The sequence below is a fragment of the Hemitrygon akajei genome, chromosome 13 (genome assembly GCF_048418815.1).
Source record: "Hemitrygon akajei chromosome 13, sHemAka1.3, whole genome shotgun sequence".
Classification (NCBI taxonomy): Eukaryota; Metazoa; Chordata; class Chondrichthyes; order Myliobatiformes; family Dasyatidae; genus Hemitrygon; species Hemitrygon akajei.
Window position 1 is genome coordinate 60,027,861 of NC_133136.1, and position 25,717 is coordinate 60,053,577.

Here is a 25,717-nt window from a genome sequence, read left to right on the forward strand (position 1 = left end):
TCTGTTGCATATCTTACTGTACATACTATTTATTACAAATTACTATAAATTACACATTGCACATTCAGATGGAGATGTAACATAAAGATTTTTGCTCCTCATGTATGTGAAGGATACAAAATAAAGTCAATTCAATATGCTCTCTTCAGGTTTGGCTGTGAAATTCCAAAATTTCACTGTACAAAAGCTTCAATACTTTTGGGAAAAAATTCCACAGCATAGGAGAATGGTGTCCTTATAGAAGTATATAGGGGAGGAGTATAGATAACATAAAAGTACACAGTCTTTTACCACAGGAATTGGGTAATCAAGAACTTGAGAACACAGGTTTAGAGTGAGAGGAAAACGATTTATTAGAGCACTTAAAGAAAAAGTTTTTCACCCAGAGGGTGGTCGGACATGGAACAAGCTGTTCGAGGAAGTGGTTGAGGTAGGTACATTAATAACATTTATAAGACACTTGGACAGTTATACAGATAGGAAAGGTTTAGAGAGATATGTGCCAAATTTGGGCAAAGGGGATTAGCTTGACTAGGTATGCCTGGACCACATGGGCCAAAGGGCCTTCTTCAGGCTGTATTTCTCCATAACTGTGAACTACAGGTTGATATGTGATGCATGCATGTGATTTAGAAGGGCTACACAAAGCCTCATTGAACTAAAAATACATCCCTATCAAAAGGGTGGTGACAGTGCACATTAAGGCACAGAGTGTGCATCAACTATTATCAACAGTGGCATACAGCTCTCAAGGTAAGCAGAACAGAACATTTTATGACTGCAGACATTAGAAATCGTGTGCAACCCAACAAAAAAACTATCTTTTGTCAACGTGCTGAACAGTCCTCAGTTTAAGCAAAGACTGCATTAGGCCCAGAATATGACTGTGAAATATTACAATAAACGGCTGGAGGAGCTGAGAATCACGCAGCATCTGTTGAGGGAACCAAACAGTCACTGTTGCAGGTTGAGTCCCTTCATCAGTCCAAATGAAGGGTCTCTTGAATCAGCATCTGCAGTCTCCTGTGTCTCTGAAATCACAAAACTGGAGATAGCCTAAATTCTGAAATAAAAACATCAGCTTGGAAACATTCAGTCTGGCCTGCAGAGTGCTTCCATCTCTTCTGTTCTTATTACTGAGCCAGGACCTTAATTTGCCCCTGGCTCAGCTTTGGCTCTCTAGCAGATGTTACAGTGAGAAGATTGAAAAAAGGTATATTGCTGCAGGAGTGATGAGCTGACAATGGCTGGCTTAGGTACATAAGCAAGCAATTGGCAAATAGGCCGAAGCTCTTAGACAGCTGCCAGGCAGAGAAGGCCCCTGTCAGGTGAGCTTTTACATGGAGCTGTCTGAGGGGAATATGGTTTGCTTGGAACAGTGTCAGGGTACTGTATTTTGTGGGGTCAGAGGAACGTTTCTTCTGAACAATCTCCTCTAATATTGCCTCGAGCAATTGAAGAGTGGTCTAAATAACAGAGGATCGAACAATTAATTGGCCCAGTAACATGCCTGGAGATTTGATGATAAATGCCTCAGTTATGGAAGATACAGATGTATCTGGAGAACAGAACTGACAACTGCAGAAATAGGGATGAGTTTTTCCATCACAAATTATTTGAGCTAGCATAAATCTACCTTGCTCTTGTGATAGTTCTAACACCCAAAATTTGCCATGTTCATCTGAAAACCACCTTATTTTCTTTCTGTTGATCTTCTGTCTTGATATGTTATCTATATTACTGAATTCTTATAATAATTTTAGATAATACCTCTTGATACCTGTGTGATATAAGTTAGTATGAATATAAATAAAATGTGATTATTCAGTGTAGCATAATTAATACAGATAGATGGCATAAAACCTTTAAATGAAATTAGGGATATAAATGAGTTTTTGATTTTTTTCATTGTTATCATTTGCTGATATGCAAACAAATCAGGAAGTAATATTCATAATTTAATTGAATGTGTTTGGTTTATGAACAAAAAAGCTTTATGATTAGAAGCAGCAGAGAATACATAACTAAAATCATATCGAATAGTGCTTGTTGATTAAATTAAAATAGAAAATTAGAATTTGTTTCATATTATCTTTTAAGATACATTAAAATTGTGTTAAAAACATGAATTATAATGTTGTGATTAAATTATAATATTCTTACTGGCTCTAATGTCCTTCAAAACGTGTCAATCATTTCTTAGATATCTTCAATGTTAAAAATTTTTATTTAAGAGCAAAAATTATAATTTTAACACAACATGCTATGTTTACAAATTCAATTCTATTATAATCAATGCCTTTTGTCAATCTGTGTTGCTACCTGTGATTTTTTATTTAATATTTTATAAGAAATTGCTTTATTAACATCATAGTTTCATTGCCTTTTTCATGTTTTGGAATGGAATGTATAAATTTTGTTCAATAACACTGAAGCATGTCAATAGCTCTGATTACTGGTGCATTTAGATTGTAAGTGACAGCTTCAATTTTTAATAAGATATGGAGGGAATAAATTTCAAAAACAGATGCTTGCTCCTGAGTTGTGTCTTGTGAGACAAAGCTTTTTCCATTGCTGTGAAGCCACGTGGGTGAAATTAGGCATAGTTGATGAGGAACTGGCCATTTAATATCGTAACCTATTTTTTTTTCATTTGTAAGTAATAAAGTGCAATGTGCAATGGATATAAGTTGGCATAAGTCATGCTGCCAAGTTATTAAAATTTATTTTCCACTTTTCTGCAAAGCCAATTTCACCTTTACTTTTACATTTTAATTTTGGAGAACAGAAGTCAATAATAGTTCAATTGTTACTCAGTTTTATGAGCTCCTCGGGAGAAATTAATTAGTTAGGGAAGACTGAAAGGACAGTGCTTGTCCCAGTCCTGCAATAATACTTGAGACTCTTTCTGAAATCTGCTTTTCATAGCCTACATACCACCATGATGCAGATAAAGGCCATTCAGTCCATCAGGTCTATGCAAGCTCTGAACAGAACAATCCTCTTAGTCCCATTCCAGCACTTATTTCCCAGTAACCCGTCCTCCCTCACGTGTTCATTAATGGTCATGTTCATTCTCCTATGACTGGTGGCAATTTACAATGGCTCATTAATTTATCAACACATCTTTGGGATGTGGAAGGAAACTAGAGGTTGGTCAGGGAAAGAATATACGGACTTCACACAGATGGCACTTGAGGATCGGATATCTTACCCAATATGATGGAATCACTTATTGCAGCACCATAGTGCCACACACAATATTTAACATTTTGTCTCTCTCTGCTAGTGAGTAATTAATATGATCAAAGTTTGAACCAGTGTATTTGCCTCCAGGTCACCTCCGGTTTCCCAGCAAATGACACAGTGGGAAAGAGGTGGAAAAGATGTATAATTTCAGGTATGATAGACTGACAGCTATTGTGCTAGAGCATGTTAAGAGGGGATATCTCACTTGGAAATGGGGTCAAGTATACCCTTCAAGCCAAAAATTCAATTTGTGTAAGAAACCTTAGCCTACTTCATAGATGGCCTCCCCTCCCTGAGATGGACCTAGCAAACCTTCAAATCTCTGCTGTTTCAGACATCTGCTGTGAAGTGTTTATTCAACATCTGCTATTATTCTGGTCATTCTTCAGATATTAGCATCTCTCTTCTCCTTGAATCTCATTTCACTTTCATAAATTTCCTTTACAGATATAGAAATAAAAATACATAGTTTATTATTTTTTTTAAATATCCTTGAGTTTTTTTCTTAATTTTCTTATATTTCTTATTTTTTTGATACTCCTTCAGATTTTTCTAGCTATTGCTATTTGTCTAATTTGTATAGGCCTTGTACTTCAATTATAATTGGTGTCAAACCTTTTTTATTTTATTTTGGATTCTAAAGCTATCCTTGGCTTTAATGTAGACTTCATCAGAAGCTTCTTAATTCTACTCTAGCTCTACAGTTCTGAGGGTGGATTTTCACTTCTAATTTTACTCAGTTAGCTTTTTAAACATCTCAAAAAATGCCTAATCTAATTTCACAATTTTATTCAGAATGTTATTATATTGAGACAGATTTTAAGGTTTAGCCCTCTCCAGTTGAATAGAGTACACTCAACCTTAACTGATCAATGTTATGTTATTCAGAAGCTGATCAAGCAACATCCCTGCAGTAATGCATAATTCTTCTCCAAATCAGTACAATCATTGTTCATTGGAGATTGCCTTGTTGTTACTGCCTAATTTTTGTTAAATTCCATCTTTCTTGGTTAGGTTGACGATTGACAGATATTTTTTAGCTCAGCAGGTTTGCAAGAAATAAGTAAAGCTATCAAAACAATAAAACTCAGAACTTTTTTTGAAGATTTAAAAGTTTCCTTCTTTTAAAGATGTTGCTTCAGGAAAGGTACCTACTCACATTTTAAGTATTACCTTTTGTTTATTCTTTCCATTAGTCTGTAGATGTGCAACAAATTCCAGAACAATATTTTTTCTTCCTTTTCTCACTCAGTTTACAGTGGTGTGGAACTTGCTAGCAGTGGTGAAAGCCACACTTGTCACCTTCCTACAAACTGGTCTGCAACTACCTGAGCAGATCTTCCATTGGCAAGTCCATGGACAAAGTCAGCTCCAGAGCAGACAATGAGCTCCAGAGCAGTGCAGGTACTCAGACAACTTGAGACGGGGACAGAACAATCACTGATGACAGAAACCTGCTGATAGCCAGTTAACCCATTCTATTCAGAATTTCTTTGTAAAAGCAGTATGCAGCAAGCTCAAGGCAGTGCTCAGACATAGGCAGATAAATAGTGAGTCTGATCATCTGACCTGGCATGCAGTGAACCCGCTGTTAACAGCCAATGTAATGAAGAACTGTTCCTACCCTGACAATTCTCTCATCTCTCCCCTCCCATCAGGCAGAAGATACAGAAGCATGGAGATGCATACCACCAGGCTGAAGGACAGCTTCTATCCTGCTGTTATCAGACAGACTCTGAATGGACTTCTTATGTGCTAAAAATGAGCTCTAGTTTTTGCAATTTATCTGTCATGGTCCAGCATTTTATTGTCTACCTTCTCTGCACTTTGTCTATAAATGTTTGCTATAGTCTGCATTTTGCTTTTTATCTTTTTACTACTTACATGTACTTAATCTAACTGGATGATAAACCAGTAACTAACAGCAAAATACTGGGAGTTAGAATCACTCGTCTGCCTTTGCAAAGCCTTTCCATCATTTACAAGGTATAGGAAGGAGGTTGAACAGATAAATGACTTTGTCTTGGATGAAATTAGAATTCCTGAATGTCACAAAGCCTTCCCACTTGTAACAGGGTGGGAAGAGATATAGTCCAGTTAGCTGTGAGAGTCTGTAGATTGGGAGACTGCTTCACCGAGCACCTATGCTCTGTCCGCCAGAAAATGGGTGATCTCCCATTGGTCATACATTTTCATTCCACTTCCGATTCCCATTCCGATATGTCCATCCACGGCCTCCTCCACTGTTGTGATGATGCCACACTTAGGTTGGAGGAACAACCTAGGTAGCTTTCAGCTTGATGACATGAACATCAATTTCTCAAACTTCCAGTAATTGCCTCCAAACCCTCTCTCCTTCACCATTTCTCATTCCTTTTTCCCTCTCTCACCTCATCTCCTTGCCTGTCCATCGCCTCCCTCCGGTGCTCCTCCCTCTTTTCTTTCTTCCATGGTCTTCTGTCTCTTTCACCAATGAACTTTCTCGCTCTTTACTTCATTCTTTCCCATTCAGGTTTCACCTATCACCTTGTGTGTCTCTCTCCCATCCCCCCACCTTTTAAATCTACTCCTTAACTTTTATTCTCCCATCCTGCTGAAGGGTTTCAGCCTGAAACATTGACTGTACTATTTTCCATAGATGCTGCCTGGCTTTCTAAGTTCCTCCAGAATTTCGAGTGAAGTTGATCTATCTATTTATCATGCTCAAGATTAATTCATCCACAACCAGAGCACTAAGACTGTAATGTTTATGAAAGTGTACTGCAGCAACTTGCCAACAGGAACTCCTGAGTGCAAGGTTAGAAGCTATATCGAAACACAACCATTTGAAATTAATCCTTTAAGTCATAGTTGGAAGTTTATCACTGGTCCTTCGTTATCGATGGAGGTACAGCCTTGAATTTCAGGAATGTAATTTCACCAGGGAGACCTTAGCAATCCAAGAAAGTTTCTCAGGATCATTTTCTCAATGACATTTGGGAATTTGATGTTGCCCTTGGCAATGATCCCAAATCACAACAGTGGCCGGATATTATCTTGAGCTCAAATGGCAGTTCAGACCATATCTAGGTTGCTTTTAGATTTTAAAATACGGCAAGGGTTTACTTAACAGAAGAGGAATGGCCATATTTGTAGAAATTCAATTGTCCATGTCTAAGGGATAATTTGATTGTAATTGGGATTCAGCACATCTTTGAAAATTCCAGTGCACCAGTATCTAGCAGCTCTAATTGTTTCTGCATAAATACAGCAACTTCCTGACCTTAGATTACTTTCAGTGCTGATTTCATCAAAGAGAACTTTTCTAGCAGAGCCTGTAAAATAGTAGGAAAGCAAGATATACTTGTGCTTAACACAACAAGAACTGACTCTGGAGACTGGTCCAGTTTATTCAGATTAACAGTGAGCCTTTATGACAGAAGAAGAAGAAGAAGAAGAAGAAGAAGAAGAAGAAGAAGAAGAAGAAGAAGAAGAAGAAGAAGAAGAAGAAGAAGAAGAAGAAGAAGAAGAAGAAGAAGAAGAAGAAGAAGAAGAAGAAGAAGAAGAAGAAGAAGAAGAGAATAACAGTGATTGTAAATTGCTTTAAAGTTGTAGTGAGGGAAATATAGTCAGTTGGGAAGGAGATGAAAATCACTCTGCAATATGGTGGATTTCAAGGAAGTTACTGAAGTGAGTTTCACATACATGAGTTATGTTTTCTATTTTCTCAGGAAGACAGAGGCAGAACTTGCTAAAAACAAATTCTTTTTCCATTTATTTGAATCAATATTCAGAGCTTTGGAGTGTGTATTTGTAATGTAATTTAAAGTAATAATAGCGATTAAAGATAAAAATACATAACATAAACACTGGAAACCAAACCAAACAAACATTTAATTTCAACCTTCACACACACCACCAAGAAAAATAACCGGGGAGAAGTTAAGAATGATAATTATTTTTTTCCAGTCTTTCCTATTAATTTTCCTCATGAGGATCCTGCCAAACTCTAGTTGACTAGGTAATGATCTTTGCAAAAAACAGAAGAGCATGTGACCTGGGATATCTACATTAGACACAGGAGGTAAAATGATTTCTTCCAATAATTTTGTTTCCTGTAGGCTCATCCTCCATTTCTTGTGAATTTTTTGTCAGGAGCTAGAATCAATCCTTATTTGTTCATCTAACAAAATTGTAGAGGCAATATTGACAGATGAGAACCATCATCCCCATGGTTACCTTTATTTACAACTCCAGCAAACACTGCCAAAGAGCAGATAAATGACAGATAAATAGCTACCCTGAATGGAGGTGCTTGGCACAGTTATGAGAAACCTGAAGTATTTTGTTGATAACATGAACTGCAGACAGCTGCTACACTGGAGAAACATCTCCATCATCTGTTCTTGTATCTGGTAATCCCTTTATACTGAACTTTCAGTTAACATGTTCAGAAACTTCTACAAGAGCAAATGATGGATAGCAATCAGGCTGATGAAAGTCTCCGCAGTGACTGTGTCACTCTGATTTCTAATTCTTATGGATCCAGGCAAAACAGATTGTTAAAGATTGGAGCCAACTACCTCCAGGCCCCAGTGAACAAATTAACAATGGAAACTCTGCCTAAGATTAGGACAGAAGCCAAGGCAGTGGAAAGGGGCTGCACTACTACAGGCTTACCATCACAACTGCAATACATCAGACAGTTGGGCAGATTGTTGCTTTCTCCAAAGATATCCCCAGATGACACACATTGCTCAGTTGATCCTCAATTGACAGAATGGATGCAATGACTACTGAAGCTTGGCTAACAAGCTATGTTTATAGAATTGCCTGCAAGATCTGAACTCCCGGGTTCATCAGCTACTGACTGTCTGTCCAGCATAAAGGAGTTCCTCCAAATCCACAAACTGATAATAAAAACTTTGACTTAATTACAATATCACATAAAATCTTCTTTGATCAGTTCTCACACATTTATATAAAATCCAAGAAATTGAGTTCTTAGCTTATTATGTGGTAAGTATTGCACCTTTTCCGCTGAACTAGCATTCTTTAAGTATGATTGCATAGCAAAACACACAAAACTCTGAAGGAACTCAGTAAGTCAGGCAGCATCTATGGAAGGGAATAAGCAGTCAACATTTTGGGCTGTGAGCCTTCATCAGGACTGAAAAGGAAGGGATCAGAAGCCAGAATCGTATTGGCCATTTATTTCCAACCATAATTGCTGCCTGGCTTGCTGAGTTCCTCCAGCATTTAGTTTGTGTTGCTCAAGATTTCCAGCACCTTGAGAATCTCTTGGGTTTATAGGTTTCATGCCAAGATCAGACTTCCATAACTTCAAGACTCCACTGAAAAATTTAGAACAACTCACTTGTGGGTTCAAGCTCTGCTCTGAATATCTAATAACAAAATACAGGCTAACATTTCAGTTCAGCTCACTGATATTGGCTTATATTCTGTTTGGGTAGCCTCCAACCTAATGACATGAACATCAATTTCTCTAACTTCTCGTAATACCCCCCTCCCCCATTTGGAGAGCAAGCTGTTGTCCATTCAGTGGTGTGAAGGACCAGGGTAAGCAGAAAACTGGGAGAGCAGGTAAAGGTGAAAAAAATAGGGATTTTATTACCCAAAATGTTTACAAACTCAACAGAACTGTTTTAAAGTCCAAACTTGAATCAGCCAAACAGAACAGGACTTGGTTACAACAACATTGTAAATACCCTTAGGCTGGTGCAATGCAACAGCTCAGTCGTTTGCCAGATTATCAGGTGGATGGTCGGCTACAGGACACTTTAATATGCCCGGTTGATGGTGTGGCTGGTAACTGCAGCCACCACAAGCGGTCTACCCCTCTTCATGCAGCTGATGAATCCAGAGGAACAGTGGAGACTAATACAATTTAACACTGGCGGTGTTGCAGGAGTTGTTAGTTAACATCGAACTAATGCCTTAAGGACTCCATCTCCAGACCTGTCCTCGGGGTTTACTCCCAAAGCCTTCCCCATGAGTGGATATAGCAACAAGGCAGCGGATATTTGAGATCAGTTTTCCTGCTTGCTAACCACGGCTGATAAACCCTGTCTACCTGATCCTGTAACTAGGCTAGTGTTTAATAGGTGGTTTGCTGGGTGGTGCGGTACCTTGGGCTGGAAGGGTCTGTTCCGCGTTGTGTCTCTGAATAAAATAAACTCTTCTAGGTGGCAGCTGGATGGATGAAAAAGCCAGAAGGACAGTGACTATCTCAGTGTAGGTATGAGGTCCAGAGTGTTTAAGTGTAAAATGACAGTGCATAGGGGGAATAAAGTGTGCTGAGGGGCTGTGGAGAGGAGTGATTGATGTGGTTGTGGTGGTGATATTGCTGAATATTATAAAGGATTCCACCCACTCTGCTTATGAACTGTTTGTCCCACTCCCATTAGGTTAGACGCTAGACCGCATCAATACAAGGACCAATAGAATCAAAACCAGTTATTTTTCCCCAAGTCAGTCTAATCAATACCAATTCACCCCATCACCAGTACATACTGTACACATCAGTTACTCCTCTTCACAGCCCCTCAGCACCATTCAACCCCACCCCCATGAATTATCACTTTATACTTATGCTCCACACCTCATGCCCACGCTGACAGTCACTGTTCTACTGTGCTTTCATGTTGGGTGTGGAGGCCCTATCAAATCTATGCCTTTTGTCCTAAACATCTATTGATCACCCTCCCTGCATTCGAAATTAACATTTCCCTCTCTTTCCCAATTCTGGCAATGGAACACCAACCGGAAAACATTTCTCCTGCTATTAATGTTGCCTTACCTGTTGAGTGTCCTCAAGTCATAGAGAACCATACAACACAGAAATAGGCCCTTCAGCCCAGAATGTTCATGAACTTATCAATGCTAGGCCCCAGTGAAACCATGGAAAGAATCTGGCCCAGGTGGAGGCCCCAAACACGTCCTTAGATCCTGCTCAGATTAGCTGTTGCAGGGGATGTATTTGTAGACATTTTTAAGCTCTCCCTACTCTAATTTGAGGTTCTTAACTGCACTAAGAATATTACTATCATTTTGATACCTCAGAAAAAATAAGGTAATGCACCTTAATGACTACCATCATGAAGTGCTTTGGTACACATGAACTCCAGCCTCCCAAACAACTTCAGCTCCGTGCAATTCACCTATATTGAAACCATTGTACGTGGATTCCATCCCCTTGGATCTGCACGCATTGCAGGAGCATAAATGTGTGGATAATAAAGGTACCTAAGTTAGACTATTGTTTATTGACTATAGCCCTGCATTCAATATTATAATTCCAAGTAAACTCCTCTCCAAGCTCCTTGGCCTTGGACTCAAAGCCTCCCTTTGCAACTGTATCATAGAACATAGAACAGTACAGCAATGGACAGGTCAGTCGGCACATGATGTTCTGTCAGTCTTGATGCCAATTTAGACTAAATGTCTTCCTCCATATCACTCCATTCCCTTCATATTCATGTGACTATCTAAAGTCATGTAAACTTTACCAAACTGCCTGTTTCCACAACTCCCGCTGGTAACCCATTCTAGGTTCCTAATAATCTCTGCATAATAAAAAAATATTTGCCCTTACATTGCCTTTAAACACCCCCCATAACCATAAAGGAATATCCTCTGGTGTTTGACATTTCCACACTGGGTTGAAGATATGACTGTTCATCCTGTCTATCTTCCTCTTAATTTTAAAATCAGATCTCCCCTCAGCTCTAGGGAGAACAACCCCAGTTTGTCAATCTTTCTTTATAGCTCTATCCTCTAATCCAGACACCCCAGTAAGCATCTCCTGAACCCTACCCAGTCTCCAGAGGCAATCAGAACCACACACAATACTCCAAATATGGTCTGACTGCACTTTTATATAGCTACAGCCTGATTTTCTCAGTCTTACACTCAGCATGGCCACCAATTAAATCAGGCATTTTTTACTACCTTATCCATACACAGCCACTTTCAGTGAAGTATGGACCTGAATCTCAAGATCCTTCTGCACATTAATGCTATTAAAGAGCCTACCAATAACTGTCAATTAAACACAAAAGATTCTATAGTTTCTGGAAATCTTGAGCAACACACGTAAAATGCTGGAGAAACTCAGCAAGTCAGGCAGTATCTAGGGAGGGGAATTAATAGTTGACTTCCTGGGCTGAGATATTTAACAGGACTCATACAAATCTAAACTTTTTATTTTCATTTGACCCGTCACGGTGCAATACATCTCATTTACTGGATTAAACTCCACTGTACTGCCCATATCTTTAACTGATCTATATCTGTTGACCTCCTGACTAACAGATCACAATCAATGAGTTTTGGTAGCAACACTTCTACAATTATCCACATCACAAGGTTGTGCCCTCAGTCTCCTATTCTACTCCATATACACTCACTACTGATAGCTAGCCAGATTTTGCTCTATCTCCATCTACAAATTTGCAGATGACACAACCAAATCTCAAATAGCAATGAATCACTGCACAGGATTGAGATAGAGAGCTTAGTGGCATGGTGTCATGACAATTTTTCCTGCAGTGTCAGCACAACAAAGAGCTGGTCATTGACGTTAAGGAGGTGGGCTATACACACTCCTGTTTACATCACCATTGCTGAGCTTCAAATTCCTAGGATAGAACATCACCAATAGCCTGCCCTGATCTAACTATGTAGCCACGATGGTTAACAAATTTCACCAGTGCCACTACTTCCTCAGGAGGCTGAAGAAATTTTACAGCACTCTTTGACTTCCACCATTTTTAATCGATACATCATAGTAAGCACCCCATCTGGTTGCATCATGTCTTGAAATGTGTGGAAGAAAATCTAGAAAAAAAAAATGAATTAAATTTTGTTGTCAAGCTTGGCAAGATAAGTATTGCTCAAGACTTGGGTCATGAGGGTGACAGGATATGATGCAGCCGCTGCCTTGCCTATCGCAGCTAAAAATAGTCAGCACTAGGTCATGCCAGTGATGAGGTATTGTTAACCTTTGTCCAAGACTGTCTGGCTAATAGAGGACCTGACTATAGACACATAATTCTTATTTTATGTATCGCATGGGAGCATTGGTAGACTTGCTGATACCTAATAGTGCTTCTTGAAAGTGCTGACCAAGTACGTGTGACTGTCGGCTATTACCCAAAATTTACTGTATAAATTTAAAATGTAACCTGACATTGGTGAAGTCATAAGACAAAGTCTTCCTGTGGTCACTTATTAAAGGGTTAACCTTATACTGAGGTCTGTGTCTCAATTTCTGTTTGTAATTGCATAACAGAGTTGACACTTTGCAATAGTTCAACTGAGCTAAAAATGTTTTGATGATCATTTTGTGTTTATTCCATGTCTGAGCCTTCTCACTTAAGTGTTACCAGCCAGCTTTGATGGATTTCAGTTGCCCTGATACCGTTTCTCCGTGACCACAATATTCTGGTGAATCCTTTCACCATGTTCATCACTGACCGGGCCAAGATTTGCAGGGAAGTCTAAATAGGAATGCATAAAATTAATCTTTAGTGACACGTTGCACTTCATGGTTTTATATGCTTGATGCATGTTGTCAACCAATTGCACATAGTTCAGTGCTTTGTAGTTGTCAAGAAAATTTTCAAGCACATGCTTGAATGCCTTCCATTCAGTTTACCCTGGTCCCAATAGAAGTTCTTCAAGTTGCCTGCCATTGATGACCTGTTTGATCTGTGGACAAACAAAAATGCCCTCGCTGATCTTGGCATCAATTATTCTGACTTGAATTATGAAATGAATATAGGTGATATAAAAATGATGGAAATTTCATGGTGATTTCCATGATTAGCAGCACAAAATCCATAAGATACACCCTAAGGTATTTAGGATACAAAATCTTTGTTGTCCAGTGTAATCAATTGATTGAATAAGTTCTATTTTATCTGTTACCTAGAGCTACAATAGTAGCCTTTCAGGTGTGGAACATTTGCAGGGTATCGGAAAACATGTTGGGAATTAAATTCAGTGAAAACTTCAACTCTGCCTCTGCTGAAAGTTCACAGGGCTACAGAACCTTTGAAAAGCAATGTTATTTAGACAGTTTTTCTCAAATCCTCCACCTATCCTTGAATGGCTGACCTCAATAATTACAGAACTTGGTATATTCACATGGCATATAATTTTCAAAAGGACCAAACAGGTTATTTTATCATAAGACAAAGGAGCAGAATTAGGTGATTTGACCCATCAAATCTGCTCCACCATTCCATCATGGCTGATTTATTACTTCTCTCAACTCCATTTTCAAGCCTTCTCCCCATAACCTTAAATATAGCCAATGACTTGGCCTGCACGACCATCTGTGGCAATGAATTCCAAAGATTCACCTTCCTCTGGCTCCTTCTAATATAATTCTGACAGGCATTAATTGGGTTATTTTCAGAGAGGTATTCGTTAATTTTGCACTTAATAAAATAAATCTATTATTTAGCCTGTTATTGATGCAGGACTAATTGGTTTGTAGTTGCCTCCTTCTGTTTTATTAACTTCTCTGAAAGTAAGTACCATTTTGTCTTCTTTACATTCAAATAACTGCAGGCTACCAGTGTCTTTCCCAAGAAGAATGCTGCAGGAAGGTAATCAAATAATGGGTGAATTGTTTTTAATTTATCTCTAGACTTCAAATCTATTTCGCAGGGAACTCCACTCTTCGTTCACAATGCTGTCATAAACCATGCTCATTTCCTGATCCTTCTATTAATGCAAGTCTCTTTTTTAAGGTTTCGGTAATCACTTTACCTTTGTCACCAAAAATTTTGTCAAGTTGTTGTTTCGTATTATAGTATCTGCAATTCAAAAATCAAATATGAATTGATTAGACACAACACAAGAATAATGTTTTCTCTCTATTTTACATGATATAATCTTATTTGGGCATCAGGATCCTTTATTCTGTATCTAATAACCCTTGGTAAATATTTAGCATGTATGTTCAGTTGCAGGTACCTGCATTCTTTCATTTCTTCCCTATCAACATTTTCTTACTGGAAATAATGCTTTTTTCCCCCACATTTATGGTGCAGTTATTGCTTCTATGGCAAATAGAAGTGAATTAAAGGAGAAAATCTCATCTGACTTCCCCGCTCTTCAAGTGCTAATCTGGGTACCATGCCTACCCTTATTCTGCACCAGCTCCCTTACAGCAGTATATACCTTTTCCTTCCTCTTACTCTACTCAAACTCTTCATGAGTTACTTTACTAGTACACAACACATTTCCTTGCTCTTTAATATACAAGTACTGACTTGCACATTTATTGAATGTCACTAACTAGCAAATTTCATCTTAGTTTCTCCACAATATGCTGTATGAGTCACTTTCTTATTACTGGCCTGGTAACTACATTACCTCGTGCAGTATCCCTAGAACATGGTATCAGAATGTGTTCTTGCAGTGTACTTACTGTCTCATATTCTTGACCTCTTTGTAACTTCCAGCTTACATTTTTTGTTAAATGTCCCCGTTGTTGTGAACCTACACTTCACTTATCTGTCATACATCAGTTAATTTCTTTTCCTTTTGGACCATGTATATCAGACGAACTTCTTGAATTATATTTGTTGTCCTTCCACAGGATATGCCCAAGCAGCTTTTCTGTTTTTCTTAGGTTATAAACGGTTCCAAAGTCAATGGAGGAAACTAAACTGTTTTCTTGATATAATCCAGATTAACTGGATCCTCAGAAGTATAATCCTCATACTTTTCTGGAGATATGGTGGTGTGGATGGTCAATTTCAGTCATATTGTGGTAGTATTAAGTCATTACAATACAGAAGAGAGTCATGTTGCTCCACTGAGTCTCTGCTAGTTCCTTAAAGAATGATCCTACATTCCATTTCCCACTATTCGTGCCTTGTGGTGCATTGGGCAGCACTTTTACCGTTTCCGTGGCATTTGACTGTTTTTTTATGAGGCCGATTTGCTAGCTCAATGCTCAGCCCAGCATGCAAGGGGCTGGCTAGATTCGAAATCAGGGCCATTTGCCTCGAAGTCCATGCTGATACCACTACGCCACAGACTGGCTGTTTCCCATCACACTCTTATTGAATTGTGTCTTCCCTTGCATATCCTTGGACAATCTGTCAAAATTCTTGGTGAAAGACCACTTTGGAGCTAGAGCAGATTATTTTTAAATGACTTCCTCTTTCTCAGCTTGAGATGGCTCTACTTCAGAAATATCAGTGGCCTAATGAATGATTTTGGTGCTGAAATAGACTGGCCCTGAGTCTCTTTATCTGACAAATTAGCCACAGATTTAGACATAACTAGTTTACTACAGGGAGCTTTGGTTATTACCTCATGAGTGTTATACCACGGCACCAGACTGCTAACAGGTCTTAGAGAGAGGAGCATTCAGGAACTGAAAAATGAGAACCAAAATAGATTGGTTTGGAGTCAGTTAATGGAAGGTAGGGTTAGTGCTTGCCAGACACAACTTATGTTGAATCATGGATTCCTCATTTTTATCCCCATTCTTAATTCTGAAAATTATGTTTTGAAAATTTAGCTAATTGGACAAGGCATGCAGTGTTCTATTTCTGGGTGCTTATGCACTTCCTGGAAGCTTGACTCCAAACTGTTTGGCATGGTTTTCATTTGCTAAAGCACTTTTTTTCAGAACTCCCTCAAAAAGACATCAACAGATGGAAAATTTGTGTTTAACTTCATTTCCAATCACACTAGTTGAAGGAATAGCAGTTCTCATTTACCCAGATATCAATTGGCTCTCATTAATTGAAGAGCCAACACTGTTTCCATTGCTGTTGCTGAGATCAACAAATGTCACCTCACTCTTGTTCCTGACTGGTTTGCTTGTTGAGTTTAAATTCACAGGCACTCTCAGTTCTGTAGACTCTGGATTATTTGAGTTTGTCACCTTTTGCAGTCTGTGTGCTCAAGGAGGGAGAAATACAACTAGATTTCCTTCAGCCAACAGGTGCATTTAACCTGAGAATGGAGACTTTCCTGTACGTAGGTTTCTCCAAAATGCAAGCATTCATATACTTACATCCACCTCTCAGATATCTTATTGCTCAGTTTGTTTTAATGGTCCTGTGAGGTCTCTGTGTTCACTTTGCATAAAGAGGGGCTGTTCTGCACAAGACTATCCAGGACATTCTGATGCCTCTGGGAAGATCATCTAATATTGGAGCAGATATTCATTTCACAGCAACACTCTACAGAATTGGAAGAGTGCTGCTTACATTGTTACACATTGTTATATACACCTTTAGGAGTGGGCTGTAGAAACAAAGCCTGTGAGGGGTAGCTATGAGAACTTGATAGAGCTCAACACAGGACAATATGCTGTCACCGACAAGTTATGCTTAATGCATTATTACACATGAAAGCCAGACAGCACTGTTCTGCAAAACCCACAATCCTGTCATCACAAACAACTTAGGATGATCCACCATGCTGTTTTAATGTTATTAATGCCATATTGGCTTTTCCCTTTTGGAAATTCACAGAGTTACATTTGTTCATAGATAATAGCCATAGCTCTTTACAACTATCTCTTTTATTTATGAAATAAATTCTCAGTACCCTGGAGATTTCTTTCACTTTCCATTCTATTCACTTTACCTAGAACTTTTACTTTATTTATATGAGTCCCAATGCATGCATGGTGTGCATTTGATAATGTATTGTTAGTGTTACCTCTTTTATAAATCTGAGAAAACTAGCTAAATAATATACCACCTGTGCTTATCCCCTCATTCAATAGTAAATAGGTCTCCAAGGTTTTTAAAAGCTCTGTAACTATTGACTTACTGCTGACTTATTGGAAGAATTTTCTGACATTGTGTTTAGTTGAAGCCTAAGAAAATCAGCATTGAAAGGGATAGAAACACTACTTCTGCCATTTCTCCAGTGTTTTCACTGATTGTGCAGAACTAAGAGTAGCATCCATTAGCCAATATGATAGAACATCCATATCAGGCTGCAACTATAGAAGAGTGTTCTGCTGGTGCAGTTCATAAGGAAGTCCATTCATAGTTCAGTATTTCCATGGGACTTCCATATCTTACTATGTCACAAGCAAAGGAAGTTTGAACCATTGAATGTTGGGAAAGAGCAGGTAAAAGCTAGGTGTGGCATCTCTTGCAGTTGCCATGACATAGACAGAGGTTATTGTGGGAGCATCAAGCAGAACATACCAGAGGGCAGAGTCTTTGGAATACTGTAAAGAAGTGGGGGAATGTAACTGATGGAGATCCATTGAAAGAGTTCATGGAAATTGTGAGGATGATCCATTGAGTAATGATACCAGTCCTGATGGATATTCACTTCCTGGGCTTCTTGCTCATTTTTTTTTTGCAAAGCTTGCTTTCTAAATACAGCAGCTGTCATTTGTAAGATCAGAAACAGATGTCAGTAAACTTCCAACTAATATTGCTGTAGTGTTCTTGCACAGGTGTAAAATAACTTTGAACTAAACACCAAGCGTAAACCAGTCAATGAGGCGGTCCCAGTAAGATTAACCATTTACTGTTCACTCTTCCACATTAACGTATGGTGAAAACTGTTGATAAAACAATACAAAATATATACAGTATTTGTTTCCTTCTTGACATCACATTTATATCATAAATACTTGCAAAAGTAAAACTACAACAACTATATTACATTAAAGTGCAACATACAGTCAGAATCTACCTACGCCATCGACTGGATTTAAATACACTTCAACACAAACTATCCGCAACTCTTTAAATAACAAAAAACATAAACTATCAATCATCATTACTTTTAACAGAATCAGTGTTAACATTTTTAATTCAACATATCGATTATCTCATGAACTTACGGCGTTGCTTCACTGATGTTTCTAGTGCGTAGAAAAAAAACTTTTCTCGCACTGATCCTGCACACACATAAGCCCCCTCCTCCAAACCGGTATTTTCCCACAAGACGCGGCGTAACCGGGTGTGACGTCATCGCATGCCGTGATATATCACAGACAACAAATTTACTTTAAACAACCTTAACTTTAACTAGAAAACAATAACAAATGAATTACTAAAGCGAAAATATAATAAACTAAACAAATGCCTTAAAGGCAACACAATTGCTTTGTTTAATTTCTGATCAGAAATGGGAGTCGGCCTTCATTTCTTAAAATGTAAGTGGAAATCATTAATCAGCTTGAAGTTTAAAAGCACTGCTTTGTAAATAAGCTCTGTATATGGCAGATATCTGTCTGTAGAAAGCAGATGCTAGCTCACTGCACCAGACTGTTGCTCAAGAGTGCAGAATACATCAATGTGTTGTTTAATTTGGCAGGTTTCAAAACAGACAACAGAAGCTTGCAGGCCAGATGAATAATATAACTTAGCATATCAATAACTAATCTATTAATGCTGGGAGTTCTATGTACTCAAAGAAGTTAGCTCCACAGCATTAATGGTGGGTAGCTGAGAACCACCTGTGTTTTGGGAATCCTTTGAGTTTTGGAAAAGCTTTATGTTTTAGAAATGGTTTGTAATTTAGAAATGCTTTATAAGAAATCCTCTGTGAGTTTCAATTTGCTTTAAGAGTATTGTTTGGATTTAAACATGTATCAATGAAATAAATGAACTGTGCTTTAAAATACTTTGTTAGCTGGAAGTATCTTTTCCTTGGTAGAGAGAGAGGGGACCCACCACTGAAACAGTGGGTGTTGTCTGCTAAACTCATGAGGAGAATAACAAGAAAGTCAACTAGTCTTTGATTGCATAGTTACAGTATAATCTCTCTTTAGTGAGAGTTCCCATGGTTATCTATATTGGATAGGGCTTAAGGTTTCAGCTGGAATTTAGAAATTTATGGTCAGCAAACCAAATGCCATCACACAGTGAGGTGGGAAATGAGAACAGGAAGTACCATATTCTTTTTTCAAGTCTGTTCCATTTCATAAAGGCGATGAAATTAAACAAAATTCTGTTTTACAGCAGGTAGTGGCACTGTGTAATAATCAATTAAAAGAGGAGAGTTGGAGTATCTGACTGAAACAAAGAGACAATTCCCATAGCTCCAGCACTTATTTTGAAGTGAGTGGCAAATGGAATTAGAGGAGATGTTGTTCAATTGAAGACCAAGTTCTGATAGACAGAGGCATATAGTGATAGGTTTGAGGTGGAGTGGAAGATTCATTGGCTATCAAGGGAGAGATGAAAGATTTTCAGGCTACTATGGATTAGAATTAAAAGTTAGCAAATTTGTGCTTTATCTGAAAAGAGGCTTTGAGGTCTATTTGCCAGCCACATTAATAATCCCATCTATTCCACTCAAAATCTGTCTTCAAACTCTAAATTGTTCAAAGCTCAGCCTAAGCTTCAGAAACAACCCCATGTCTTCTGACAAGGGACAATTGAGCCTTCCAAACTCAGTACTGAATTCAACACATTTGGATAATCAGCTATTCCTGCTTTGCATCTCACATATCCAGTATTTTTGCAGTTTCTATACCATTGCTTCAGGCTGTTATATAAAAAAAATACTTCTTATAATGATGATTAGTGAGGCACAGAGAGATCTGTATTTACTGACAAGTACCTTTATTGTTTAAACTACCAAGTATGTGAATTCATACACTAAATACCCTCCGTGCACACCCACTAAGTATCCCTGACTCTCCTGAATAGTCAAAGAATAGCAAAGGTATTACCTGGGCAAAGGAGTTTACGTTGGCCAGGCGTTCCTCGTAGTCCCGATTCATTCGCCACATGCTTCACGCGGGGTTGCTCATGCTTGTATTTGCAATGGTTTTTCTTCAAAGTTACTGCTACCAGCACACTCAACGCATCCACTTTTATATCCATTCCTTATCAATTCAAATATCACATTCTAGTGTCATTGGTCACAGGTCATGTGTCTGTTCTTTAACACCTTGCTATTGGCTCTGCTCCAAGCCAGAATCCATTTATTGCCCTCTTCCCATCAAGTGACAGTCGATAAGTTATGGCTTTTTGTTCTCAATTAGCAACGAGCTCGAATTACTCCAGGCAGGCACCAACCCCAACATTCACAAGCCTGCAAACTAACAACTTCTCACAAATAACCCCATTTGGAAATTATTTCCAGTCCAGCAGATTACGCAAAGTATCATAGTGTCTTCTTCAAAATATTGATCAAGCCCAGCATGTCAAGCTCACAAAATAGAGAATAGCGTGTCTTAACAAAATGTCAGCCACCAAACCCAAGAACGAAGACAATTAGACTGTCTGCTCCCATTGTCCTTGATTCATTTCAATTCACTGATTGTTGACTGTCATTCTTTCTGGCCAACAGGGTAATGCAGTATTTTAAAAAGCAAACACGAGGAAATCTGCAGATGATGGAAATTCTCCAAAATTCCCTTCTCCAGCTCTGTATCCCTTTTGCCAATCACCTTTCCAGCTCTCAGCTTTACCCCACCCCCTTCGGTCTTCTCCTATCATTTTGCATTTCCCCCTCCCACTCCTACTTTCAAATCTCTTACAATCTTTCCTTTCAGTTAGTCCTGACGAAGGGTCTCGGCCCGAAATGTCGACATTGCTTCTTCCTATAGATGCTGCCTGGCCTGCTGTGTTCCACCAGCATTTTGTGTGTGTTAAATGCAGTATTTTATTCATTTACAACCTGCACCTCTGTTGGATATTTATTCAGATATTCTTCAGTGTCTGTCACATTTTTCAGTCCTCCCTACCACCAGTTTTTTTCAATTTATCTTCCCTAACTCCATTCAAGTAGAGACCTTCCCCTTCATTTCTCATCATCCTTCCACTACCCCCACATTTGTTATGCTTATTTTATGCATCTTGTTTTTTCTTTTATCTTTAAATTTTTGGTGACAGGCTATTGACCTGAAACATTAATAATATTTTTCTTTTCTTTGATGCTAATTGCTTACTGCAGCATATTTTTTTTTACCTGTAGGATCAGTCCTGTATGGACCTGAATGCTTTAGACCTGCTAAATGTCTCAGTCCTTGTTTCAGGTATGGAAATTGGCCCTTATTTTTATCCAATAACAATATAACAGGCAGTAATCATCTTACTAATAACACACACAAAATGCTGGTGGAACACAGCAGGCCAGGCAGCATCTATAAGGAGAAGCACTGTCAACGTTTTGGGCCGAGACCCTTCGTCAGGATGCAGGGTTTCGGCCCGAAACGTCGACAGTGCTTCTCCTTATAGATGCTGCCTGGCCTGCCGTATTCCACCAGCATTTTGTGTGTGTTGTTTGAATTTCCAGCCTCTGCAGATTTCCTCATGTTTGATAATTTTAATAATGATAAGTATGTTTTTCATGTTTGCTAAATTTGATTGAATCCCTAGGATGGGGTCTAAGGTAGATTTTAAAAGTAGGTAATAGAGAAAATAATATCTGAAATAGATACATTTCAGACAAGGATGTTTTTTATTCCACAAATTTAAATAAATAGATATTTGAGATGTACTAAATCAGAATTTTCAGACTATGCCTTCAGATAGGAATATCAATTATTATTGCTTCTTTATTTACTAAAAGAGTAGCAAGAGAACAGGTAACTACAAGCATACACGTTTGGCTGCTCAGCAGGAACAAAAGAAAGAATTGAATCAAACACAATTTTTGCTAGCGAAGTAAAGGATTTCCTGGCAGATGTCAGCTGCAGAGTGGAGGTTAATTACATTCAATCTGAAGGAAATCCGAGTTAAAATCACAATCAGGTTTAGTATCATTGGCATACGTTGAGAAACTTCTTGTTTTGCAGTAGCAGTATATTACACTACATTATATATATATAAATTTGTGTGTATGTTTGGTGACATAACAATTCTCCACGAAATCCTAATGAAATATCGTCACTGTCGTGCCTTCTTTATAATTGCATCAATATGTTGGTCCCAGGATAGATTCTCAGAGATGTTGACACACAGTAACTTGAAACTGTTCACCCTTGCCCCTTCCGATCCCTCAATGAGAACTGGTGTGTGTTCCCTTGATTTCCCCTTCCTGAAGTCCACAGTCAATTCCTTGGTATTACTGACACAGAGTGCAAGGTTGTTACTGCAACACCTTAGGAGGTATACAATTAAACTTCATGCAACAAACACTAAACTTCATTATTATAGAAAAGAGCTGGCCTGAAATTCAGGAAAGTTATTGATAGACTTCATCTACTGTTGATATCAAACATGGGATTATGATTAGAATTTCTGATAGGGAATAGACCTAGCACATTTGACAAAACCAGCTGTTAAAAATCAATTGGAAAAATTGAGATGAGTAAGTCATTAATTAATAAACTTACCAGATTTGTTGAAAAATGTATCAGTTTTAGTTCTCTAGAATGAGGCACATATTTGTAAGATGAACAGTTAGGCATTTAAGGTTTATGATTAGAGGAATTTTATCTTCTATAATCTTTTAGTTTACTAAGAAGGTTGTAAACTTTTGGGATTTTCGAACCCAATGAACTCTCGATTCTCAGAGAATATTCAAGAAGGAATTGGTAGACTTTAGATACCTAGGAAATGAAAAGATGTACCATGCAGCTGTGTGATTTCAACTGGATCTGAATGAATTATAGAGCAAATTTGGGAAGGGGGGAGTGGAGAAGTGATCACATGCCCAGTTCTACTTAGTTCTAAAGAATTTGTGTTTATATGAGGTTATCCAGAAGGCATTGACATTGAAATCAGTGGAACTAAGTGAATAAAGGTAGGTACAACAGCTATTCAATTCTAATGCCCATTGACCAAAAGTTAATTTCTACATGAAAATAAAATAAACAATAACACAGAAACCTTTTGTGATTTGTGGTGAAATCGTGATGTAATAAATTTTAGATTCTAAATTTGTAGGTCTATTAGGAGCCAGAAGTTGCTGGGAAATGGTTACAATTCCATGCCAACTTGCGGGCTTTCTCCAAAATAAATGTGACCAACATCCATATTCACACATGAATGTGGAAACCTTCACATTGAGGGCTGATTTTGACAATTGCAATTTCATATTAAACTGAACAATTTAAAGAGTCTAACAACTCAAGTTACTCTTATGATTTCCTGGCACCTACACTAGGGAAATCACTCACTGAAATTAAGACAGAAAAATGGCTTTGAAGGAGAAGTATAAGTATTGGCTGATTTAGATGTATTTTTGGTTATATCAGTTTAATTAAGTGCCTTTAAATTTGTTTTATTGTTGTATGTGTTTTTAATTTTAATAGTTTTTAAATGTTTAAATGATAATTAAAATTACATATTAAATCTTTCTGAATGTCTTGGACTGCTGCTATTGACATCAACTGCCACTATCATTAGCTCCATAGATATTTGCAGCCCTGGCACATAAATAATTTTAGATAACATACTACTTTTCAAATGTCAAGAGATATCCCAAAACTGAATGGAAGTTGGAAGGTGGAACCCACCTAATTTATCCATACTGAAATCTACTTTAATTAGGAATCGATTGTCATATGACTGCTTTTTAAAAATGATAACCAAAACAGTAATTCATGTGTTGAAGATTCTAGTACCAGCATTAAAAAATAACATCAGTAACATCGGTTTAAGAAATCTATTAAATAAAATCTGGTAAGTGTTAGCACTGTGTATCCCTCAGAGATGCATGGTGGTTTTAAAGGTATAGTTTGCAAGATTTTAAATTTTGAAGGTCTGTGAACAAGGCTCCAACATATCTTTCAAGCATTAAACTGCAGATCATTGCTTATAAAGGCACTTTTCAGTATGCCCCACCCTCTACTTTGCACCTTCTGCCACTGTTGAATACAACGGAAAATAGTGGGGAAGCAAAATGTTGACACTTGTATTTGATTAAATATTCAGGGCCAGCTGTGCTGCATGTAGCAGGACTGAGAATTGAGAAGCACGAGAACCAAACTGACTGACTCAAATGTCTTCTCAGTGCTTCAACTATGGGTTTTTAAGGTAGACCAAAAATGATGGAGGATGAAAGCTAACCATACCTCAGTCCCATTTCCCAATATGCTATCAGTTAGTAAAGCTAATTTCTAAATCTGTAGGTGTTACGGGGCAATGAGGCGATGGGGAAGGGGAGTGGGGGTGGGGGCCTGGGAGGAAATATGGAAAGATGATGAATTGTGTGATTACTCATTGATCATTGGATCATAGCCAAATTGTAGTGTAGGATAGCATCAGTCAATGAATTGGGGAGATAGATTTTGTGGGTGTGGTGATTGACGCTTTTAGGTTAGGTTCTTCTGCTGCGTAAGCACAATGTTGGTGAATTTTTATATACTGGATAATATATATATCTGGAGGATTTATCATAGTTTATGTTTAGATGTGCACCTTTGTCGTGAGTCAACCAACATCTAGTTCTTTTCACAACTGCAGGTGAAAATGAAATAAGAGGTTACAAATAAATAAGCCATTGCTCCAACAAGCATATCACCTGTGGCGATTGTTCTGTATCTCAGAAGACATGGGAAAGACGTTCATCAACCATTCGAAAAGTCATTAAATTGGTGCATTGAACCAGAGGATGAACTGATTGCTCGTTACAAAAGAAGGAAACAAAACTCTGTCAAATTTTTCTATAGGTCATTGAATCTGTCACAGATTGAACATCCATGGGTTTTGCTGTTCTGATTGTTTCTGAAGTTAGGAACTTCAGCTGAAGAGTTACTTTTGATGAAAGCCATTTGTTTCTGATTTGCTTTTATGCCTAGTATTTCAAATTCAACAACAAACTATTGAAAATCTTTTGTTCAATTTTAACCCAACTCTTCAAAAGAACATGATAATTACAAGAAATTAGCATCACTGCAATTAACTGGCAGTAGTAGGCGTACAGTTGATTTATCAACTAGAATTATTAGGTTTGTTTACAAATATAGTGGATATAGAGGGTGTTTCAGTCGTGTTATTCAGGCAATGTCAATTTGGCAACCTATTAGCTAACTTCCCTGATTTCTACTATCATTGATGTCAGTGGAAATAAAAAAAAGCTGGGGAAGTGTTTAATGTGTCACCAATAGATCTTGTTTATATCATTGTCGAATATATATATATTTCCAAACTTGGGATATGGATGATTTGCAATCTATAACTAAGTGTGTTGATAAACACTACATGATTTATTTTGTGGATTGTTATAGCTAAGTGATCTGGATACTTGAAAAACAAATGAGCAAGGAACTTAAATATCCAATTGCAATCTATCAATATATGCAGTATTTCACAGCTTTCTTGTTGTTTACCTAAAAAATGCTGATCTTGGTACATAACTTTGGAATGACAGAAGAAAAGGTGTTTATTCTTCAAGCAGCTCCCTTGATGTACTTCATGTTATTTAATGATAAAAAAAAGCATTACTGTGGCATCTCACCTCTGTCTGTTTGCTGGTGCTTCTTGCGGGGGTTTAAACTAAATTTGCAGGGGGCGGGGATCCAGAATGTGAGAGAGGATAGTGAGACGAAGAATAA